Consider the following 10010-nt stretch of genomic DNA (forward strand, 5'->3'; position numbering starts at 1 on the left):
ATATATATATATATATATGTGTGTGTGTGTGTGTGTGTGTGTGTTTGCGTTGCGGTAGGTTCATTAGTAACGGATAAACATATTTATGCATACATGAACCTGCGCACTTTTTTCGACATATATATATATATATATATATATATATATATGCATTCGTAAATGTGTACGTGTGTTGAAAATTGTGCAGACTAGAGGGCAACAAATAAATTGTTATGTTTATGTCTGGTAAATGGGAAGAAAAAAAAAGTTTCATTTGTTTTCGCCGTTATTTGTTGTGGCTTTCATCGGAAGGTCATTGACCCGACTGCTTCCCTGCCTCCGAGGTCTGCCGTCAACGTCAAAGACGGCTGAGCTTTTCTATGTGATTTTCTGATGTGTTCTTGTAACTACAAATTAAGCATTCATTTCATTAAACAAAAAAAAAAAAAAAAAACAAAAAAATATTAATAATAATAACTATTTTTACGTTTATCGAATCTTTTGCCTTTTTTTTTTACCTTTCTTTTTGTTGTTTTTTTTTTGTTCGCTTTTCCTTTATCTCAAATGCATATGTAGTGACTTAGTTGTTCAGTTGCTTAACTTCCTTTTGGATATATGTTATGTTATATATATATATATATATATATATATATATATATATATATGTATATATATATATATATATGTGTTTATGTATATAACTATAATACGATTAAGTAATATTCAGTCTTATGTTCTCACTTTTGTTTAGTAATTTCTTATTCATTTACAAAGTTTTGCTTTTATTGGCATATTTTTTGTTTATTTTTTATTTATTTCTGTTCTTTTTTTTTTTTTTTTAAATTTTTTTTTTTTTTGTTTGCAAACTTAACTCTAACTAGAAATAGCTATCATTAATAATAGTAATGCAATATGAATGGATATATGTGGAGTTGTATGAGGATGCATGCGAAGAGGAAATTTCTTTTCTCAGTTTGTGCCAGCTCGATGGCTTAGCTTTCTGATTTACTTTAGAAAGTATTTTAAACGCGATTTAAAGAAATTAACGAAAGCGAACATATCGCGAAAGTTTAATGGATGTCGGCGTAACAATTTGCTGAATCCTGAACACATTGCGGTGGCACAACACTTCGATAATTTGCCAAAACCTTTTACAAATCGATTTATTTTATGCTATGTTATGCACTTGAACATACATACATACACATTCACTTAATATTGTAGTAATAGTATGCTTTGAAATGAAATATTGTTTGTTTGTTATTTTTGTTATTGTTCTTCTCGTTTTTTTTTTTTTTTCTTTTCTTTTTTTTTTTTTTATTGAGCATTTAATACTAATGATAAATATACGATAAATGTTTGAATATTTATAGCGTTTTTATGTAGTTATGAATGGTTTAAGAGAAAAAATTTGTATATAAATTTTGGTTGTTTTGCTTTAATATTTATTGACTTAAAACTACTTGAGGAAAATCAGTCTTTTCTCCTAAGACATGACCTGCCTTACGCGTCAGCAGCCCGGGATAGGACTAAAATGCTGTTAAAGAATGTTCTGCTAGTGGTGACTGTGTATGTGTAAGTGTGTGCAGCAGGAATCTGCACACATGTAGACAGTCGGTTGGTTCGTGCGCTTTCGTGCAGAGGCGATGAAAACCTTTCATTGCGACCCCACTAAACCAACGAATATAACGTTAACGATAATGACGATGTTGACGATGTTGATAATAATGATGTTAATAATAATAATAATAATAATTGCAGCGACGACGACGCTACCGATAATATCAGTGCCTATGTACTTAGCCATAATTCGTTCATGACTGCAGGCGTTACAATTTCTGGAAAGGAGTTAGGATACTAACAAAAAAAAAAAAAAAAGAAATATATATATATATATATAATACATCTAAAAGCCCTATTGTCGTCTGCCACTGTAGCTTGGTAGTAATTTTAACAGTAGTAACGATTTTCATTTTTGGCAATGATAACAAAAGTGAAGTTGTGTATATATGCGCACTACGGTTATTGTTATTGTGCTCTATGATAAGGTAGTGTAGTTATTACGCTATTATTGTCTAACATTTGGGTGTGAGTGGCAGAAGAACGTTTGACTGACTGCTCCGTCTAGGTTATTAACCTTCGTTTGCTGTTGTGCGATGTTTTTTAAGAAAGTAACTGGAAAGGCTGCATGCGTCAAGAAATTCATCTAAATAAACTTTTCGTTTCATTCATTTCTGTATATATGTTACGTGTAAGCAAGCGTTGTAAATGACATTTTACCAGACAGAATTTCGATTGTTCCTGCCTTTATTATAATATGACAAATTAATGCCAACGATTATCTGTTATGTGTGAATATTTACATATATCCTCAGCGAATGCGTGAAGAATGCGTCTGTCCGTGTTGTCTGAAGGCAATAAGTTTTAGTTAAGAAAATTGCATTCAATTTGAATAAATTGTATGCCCGTATAAATATCTTTGCATTCGTGTGCATATTTATATGCTTGAATATTCAATATGTATTACACATATATAACTTATCCATCCCACCTGTCGTGATTATTAACTTAATTGATATGAAAAATACGGGTACGCACCGTTATTTTCATGTTTATTTCATTATATATGCAATCAACGTACGTTTGCAATTCAGTGCAGCAGGAATTGTCAACAATATAAGGTGCACAAGGAGAACATTAACAAATACACAAATACACAAATACACATAAAAAAAACACATACAGGCAATGCGCTCCCATTTGCAAATTGCTGGTTTAACATCGCGTAAACAATCAATTGCAGAGACTGCTGTGCTCAGTTAAAATTCTCTCCGCTCGTTGAGTAGATTTTCAGAAATAATTTTTGTTAAGCTCTCGCGCGTAATGAGTATTGTAACATAGAAGCGAAGAGTTCAGGGTAAATGCTGCCTTGACATTCACTTAAAATCAAGCAACCAACCAACCAGCCAACCAACAGTCCATGCATGAATGTTGCTTGAGAATGATTGTGTGTCGCTTATAACAACATATACATACATATATATATATATATATATATATATATATATATATATATACTATATATACTCCAGGGTCACCCATGAGACTCTTCTTGTCTGCTCCTCTCTTCTTTCTTTGGACCAGTTAGTGTTTTTCTCTTTTATAAGTTGTCGTATTTGTATCGCGCTTGAGTAGGTCGGTCATTGAACTGGCTGAACAACTAGTTTCATGTTGAATTTGTGATAAGAAGAGAATTAAATAAAGAGAGAATCTACAAGAGATGGAGAGATTGTCTGCAATTTTTGTCCCAGAGAGTTACCATAATTTTGTGTTCTCTCTTTTTGGCCCCATCATGCACGCAGAGCCGTAACGTGTTCATTTGAAGTTTGAAACGCTTTAAAGTAAGCGTTATTGTGTATTCGGTGCGCACAATTGCAACAGACATTGACCGCTCTGTACACGAGCCAGGCATGATCCAATAGCATTGGTTATAGTTGTTGTGGCAATTGTGATTTTTTTGTTTTTGTTATTGTTATTGTTATTGTTTTCGTTTTCGTTTTCGTATTCTGTTTCGGAAATGTTCTTCTATTTCGATTTAATAAATTAATTGTTGCTGTTGTGTGTTTTTCCTATAAAAGTTCTAATTATATGTGTGGGCTCAATATGCTTTGCTTATGTTTGCGAAACTGCTGCTGCTGCGGATAGTATTTCATACATACATTTATTTATTATTATTTGTTTTTGCTCAAACGTTATTTAAAATTAAGTTCGTTTCGGTGGTGATTAACCATGCATTTACAAATGTGCTTCCGATGATTTCTGAAGTTATATCCATTTTTGTTGTTTGCGTTAGGCAAACATATTCTTAAGGTACCGCAATGCAATTGTGTAGTGTTAAATCAAATAGATAAGCAAACAAATAAACAAATAAACAAACAAACAAACAAACAAACAAATGCATATGTGGAGACATTACGATTTGTGCTTGTTGTCAGTGAGGAAGAGTATTCGTTTTATTCCCTTTTTTTTTTGTTTTTTTGTTTTCCTAGCAATTGTTTATCGAATCATTTATGCATTATGCTTAATAACATAACATATCCCTGGTGATTCGTGAAGCAAGTTTGTTGCTAAAGTCGTTTGTTTGTTGACAAAATTTATGATATGTTCTAGTTAAACGAGTTCTAGGTGCAATTGCTTGCGTGCTTTGTTTCTTTTTTCATTTTTCTACTCATGTTTCTCATTCTACATTTTGCCGAAAGTTCAATGAACGTTCGGCCGACCACTTGCTAAGAAGAGTAAGAGTGATTTTGCTTTTTTGTTTTTGTTTTCATTTTTTTCGTTCTTGCTGCTCGTACTCGTCGCTATATTCACCAACTAACCATGTAAGGTAAAAAAAAAAAAAAAAAAGCGATAAAAAAAAATCTAATGTATTTCTCATTTAAACCGGTAGAAATACCTTTTGCCCATGTGCGTGCTTGTGCAACAGAAAATTATAGGAAAATATAATGACTCGAAAGGATAAAGGAGAAGGGCTCGGGGTGTAATACAAAAAAGAAAAAATAATAATAAAACTTCGGAAAAAAAAGAGAAAGACTGTAGACGGTGAAGATACTCATGCACATCACACATATATGCACGAATGGATACATATATGTAAAGATTATTACATATGTTTATATAGTATTCGGCAAAGTTCTTTCTGCTTGTTGCACATTGTTAGGTGAATGCTCTTTTCACGCCAAGCTATTCTGTAGCGCCTTTTCGTTCTTCAATCACATCACAGGAGGAGTTGAACTGGTTTCACATTCGCTATGGACTTCCTTACTTTAGAGTGAGTGCATTAAGATTCACTTTTGCTGTATTATATATTTGCTGCACTATACCTGTGCTGCCGCTGCCTCATTGTGAGCTCTGCCAATGTCACTTTTCATGCAGCTTTCGGGTTCAATAGCATTTAGTGGCAAAGCACGTTAGACAATGATGATTGCTCCGGACTCTTTCTGTGGGTTCGATTTCTTTTCATTTCTGATCTCTTATTCTAACGAAAATGAAATCAAGTAAAATTCGTAAAAGCAGCAAAAAAAAAAAAAAAAAAAAAAAAAAAAAATAGCAAAAAATACGATAGAATAACGCATCGAGAAGAAAAGGAAAAGAAAAATTTGTGCTGAGGAGATGATCGCGTCATCTTCATTACTATAGTTGCATGATGACGTTTACATATATATATATATATATATATATATATATATATATATGTTTACTATATATATGTATGGATACATATATATGTATAGTTCGTATTAGTTGCGGTTGGGTTATTGAACTTGAGCTTAAAAGTGAATGAACGAACTTTTCCACTAACATTGTTGGCAGCAACGTCGTCGAAAGAGAAGACCTTGCGAATTTTGTGTTCTTTTTCTTGTTATCATTTTTCAAAACCGGTTACTTTGGTTTCTTCTTGCAGGCGAGGCAAGGAAACATGCTTATCTTAATTAATTGCTTTTACGTGCATATACTCTAAAATTAATTAGACGATCATCTGTTCATCTCATTCGTCTCAATCGATTCTTTGATTCGTACATCAATGCGGTTATCGTATAAAAGCTTCAAATTTATTAGTATTAGTAACGTTGTGATGGGACGGTAGTGTGAAACTTAAAAACAAAAAAGCTTCGCTCTGCATATATTTTGTTTATATTTTTATTATTGTTGTGATTTTTATTTAAAGCGCGGATATGTATTATAGCTCTATAGATTCTGTAGATATATAGTCTGTAGACTGTAAAAACGTCATTTAAAGTCAAAGTCAAGGTTTTGCAAAAAGTTGCTACTGGTGTGTTAGGGTTGTTGTTTGCTGTTGTCGTTATTGTTTTTTGTTGTTGTTGTTATTATTATTATTATTATTATTATTATTATTATTATTTTTGCCGTTTGCTGTTACTGTTGTTGTAGCAATTGTTGTTGTTATTGTTATTTTACTTTATTGTATAATAAGTCAAACGTTTTTAGCTAAACCAGTTTCCTAAACATTTCTAACATTCGTAATATGTTTGAATGGCTTTGTCGTCGCTTTGTATTTGCATTAAATATGCTTATTTAATATAATTATTTCTCAACTCGTGCAAGTTTTGCGATGTGGTTCCTCCCCATTCTCATTCTCTGCCGCCGCTTAAGCAAACAAAACATTGAGAATTTCGATTTCGATTTTGCAAATAATATTGCAACAAGAACAAGCACAACAACAACAATAACAACAACAACAACAATAATAATAATAACAACAGTAACTACAATAAATTGTGAGATAATATATTAAAATTAATTTTAATTTTAATTTATAATTAAAAGATAAAATTGAAAACGTAAACGCGATTCAATGTCACGTTGAATTTTGAAAAATCATATCTAAAATTAATTGAACTATGCTAAACAATTATAATTATAAATCGTTATTCATATATAATTTTGATTATTTAGTTATTTTGCTTAACTAATTAAGATAGTTTGTCTGTGTGTCCATGCAAACATTATTTTTACGGATTTCAAAGACAAGGCCTTTAGTGGCCATTTTATTCTAAGGGAGGGGGAGGGTGGGAGTAGTGGTTGACGGAAACGGGTGCAGGTGTTTTTGAAACTCTACTATTTAACTCGCATCAATTCTATTTGGACGGTAGATAAGTGCGTGTAACTCGCTTGCCAATGCTTCCTTCCAATCAATCAACAACTATTCTGTTACATATATATATATATATATATGAGTACATGCGCTATGTTTTATATATAAATAAATATATATATATATTAAGAATATGTATCATTACTGTGTTACTTACCATCATTTGGAGGGAGGTTTAATATAATCTCAAATAATCCATTTGACCCAAGTGGACCAGTGTATCTGTGCCTCCATGTAATCCATAAATATGTTCTTAGCACAATTATTTCATTAAACTTTCTTCTCATTAAAAACACTTTAACAAATAAAATGAATACAAATAATTAATTTTTTTTTTATTTAGACGTATTTACTGCAATTCTTTGTTGTTGTAATTAGTGTAAAAATCACTTTGATTTTTGTATATATTTTCAATATTTTTTTCTTTTTGTTTTTTGTTTTTTTTTTTTTTTTGTGCTAAAAAATTAAACTATAATTTGCAAATACAGTCCTTCCTGGTCGCAATTTTTTCACGATTTATTTGTTATTATTATTTTTTTTTTTGTGATAAAAACAAAAAAAAAAATTATTTAATTAATTGTTTTCTAAAGTATTTAAAGTATTCTTATAGTGCATATATATATATAAAAAACAATATATATATATATAAATATATATATATATATATACATATATATATACGTATATATGTATGTAATTTTTAAACTTTGTTTTTATTTTTTAAATTATTTTAATTGTAATTTTGACTGTTGTTAGAAAAATGTTGTTTGTGTATATGTTTGAGATTTTCTAACTTTCTTCCTAATGTGTCTATATGTGTGAGTGCTTTTTAAGTTAGAATTTTTGTAGTTACGCTACCGTGTCTCGATCGCAGTGTTGCTTACAGAAAACTGATTCATGGATGAGTCGCGTCGCAACTTCAATGTCGAGCTGTGTTGTGTTTTTAATGCTGAGCCTTCTGAAATCTGCCGCTGCTGCTTCACGGTTAGACTTTTTCTTACACGCACAATCAATACAGTAACAGAACCAAACACAAGCACAGACACACAACTACAAATACGGACGCACACATACATATGTGCGCGTGTGTATATGAATATACATGCATATATACATACATATATATATATATATATATATATATATACATTTAGATAGATAGGTATATGAAGGTAGTAGAAATATAGTTGTCTGGAGAAAGAGACTATTAACTAACTGCTGCTGCTCGTTATTGATATTATTGTTGTTGTTGTGCGCTGCTCAGGTGTTCTGACACACCACGCTATTAACTTAGGTACTGAAATGTAGTGTTCTTTTACTCACACATCAGCTTAGTTTATATCGCGTTGGAGTCTCTTCGCTCTAAGGCTATCTGTGTGTGTTTGTCCGTTGCTTGGCTTAGCACAACAATCTTGCGTCTTAGAAGGGAAATGAAGAGCAAGAACGCTCTCTAATGTGTACAACGCATATGAATGTATGTGTATAAATGTGTGTATATGTGTGCGCTTAGTTGTTTGAGTTTGATGATCACAATGGCATTCCGAGTTCTACTAAATGAAAATATAGAAAGAAAAACTAACCTTTAGAACCCATTTCAGTCTCCCAATGAAAGAGTTATAAATGTGAACATACACACACACACACATGCATACATACATCATCCGTGCACAGGCACTGACATCGAGAAACATTCATATATAACATAGATATTTTATAAACATGCATATACGCACGCATATACACACATAAAATTATATCTACAGTTGTTTAAAATTTTTCTTTTCTTACGGCCAGATGAGAGTATTTTTAGACGGATACACGCTCGCCTATGTCAGCATCTCGTTGATTAAGTAACGTTCTAACATGAGAATAAAAAAAAAAGAAACAATTGCGCTCATTATATGATGCTTGTGTTTGTAAATAAAATGAATTAAAATAAAAAACAAAAACAAAACAAAAAAAACAACGAGCACAACGTTGATGCTGTTTAGTTAATAGCAATGGCAGTGATCTTGACAATGATCGTTTCGAACGGGCGCTTGTTCTATACATTATTACCTTAGAATCATATTAGAAGCAAATGCTCTCTCGCACACATACTCATGCATTATAAAAGCTGAACTAATATATTATTTCTCTCTGTGATAGGGTTCTACAGTAGCAACGAGCTTTCAATAGACTTAACCATGTGTGCTCTCTCCCTCTCTCTCTCTCTCTCTCTCTCTCGATCTCCTTCTACTTCTATTTGTTTCTCTTTTCTCTCTCTCTCTTTCTCTCTCTCTCTTTATCTCTCTCTTTCTCTCTCTCTCTCTCTCTCTCTCTCTCTCTCTACCTGCTTTCATTCTATTCATCGCTTAGTGCACATTTCTATGGCTACAAAGTTATAGATCCATAAGCCGAATAAAGATTGATGTGATTGTTGTTTTAGTAGATTACCGATTGAGTGGTCGATGTTTGTATGCGTATGTTCGTGTAAGCGCGCTTTTAAATATAAAAAGACCACTAGTTACTTACGGCGTTTACACTTTTTTTTCTCGTGCGTTCTATGAGAGAAAGGTGTTTGGTTCCTTTTGATGTCTTCCTTACTACTACTTATTACACTTAAGCGCTGTGCGACAGGTGAGATGGTGTTAGTCGCGAGGTCATTGCTCCTTTTCTACTTTTGCTTTTGATGCTCAAACATTGTTGTAGACCTACATAATATAGTTACCCCCTAATCACACCTCCCTTCTATCCGCTCTTCTTTCTTTGTCTATGTAAATGAACTTTAGATTGCAAAATGTTCATCTAACTTATTTGATCACTTTGGTTAAATATTAACAAAAAAAAAAAAAAAAAAAACAAATTTATTACGCGCATCATCAAGTTAATTCTCGTTTTGTAATATTGTTAATCTAATTTACCGAATAATCTCGATTTACAATAATTTGTTATATAATACAATCCATCCTATTTTTTTTTTTTTTTGCAATTTCTCTGCCTAAATCTTGGAACGATTACGAGCTAATAGAAATCTTGAAGAGATCTAAACGATCCGATCCATCATCCAACATAATGCTAGAATATGTTGACACCTTGCTGCCAACTAACTAACTAACGCTCTTTAATAACGTATATGCTGCTGTTTTAGTCTCATTTAGTTTAAATATTGGCTATTGTTGTTTTCGTTTTCTACCAAATTTGCTTTGTTTTTAGTGTCGCTTATAGGTTTATATACATCTCTCTACTTTCAATCATACATACGCACAAAAGAATTTATTTGTGTCGTTTATACGCTGATCGGAACCTCGGGGTAAAAGAATGCCATATAAGCGACTTAAGCGTTAACCGTTTCTTTTTTTTCCTTTTTTTTTAT

The 10010-nt window shown here is 31.9% G+C and overlaps 1 protein-coding gene across 1 annotated transcript in view; it reads right to left on the reverse strand.

Annotated features, from left to right (window-relative positions):
• The window catches only part of LOC119645136, a 28476-nt gene extending 21489 nt beyond the window's left edge, over window positions 1-6987 (reverse strand). The window contains exon 1 of the mRNA XM_038045077.1: window positions 6813-6987. The gene's annotated coding sequence lies outside the window, so the exon portion shown is untranslated. The remainder of the gene's footprint in view (window positions 1-6812) is intronic.
• Between the last annotated feature and the right edge of the window lie 3023 nt (window positions 6988-10010).

This window comes from Glossina fuscipes, unplaced genomic scaffold (genome assembly GCF_014805625.2).
Source record: "Glossina fuscipes isolate IAEA_lab_2018 unplaced genomic scaffold, Yale_Gfus_2 1, whole genome shotgun sequence".
NCBI classification, from domain to species: Eukaryota; Metazoa; Arthropoda; class Insecta; order Diptera; family Glossinidae; genus Glossina; species Glossina fuscipes.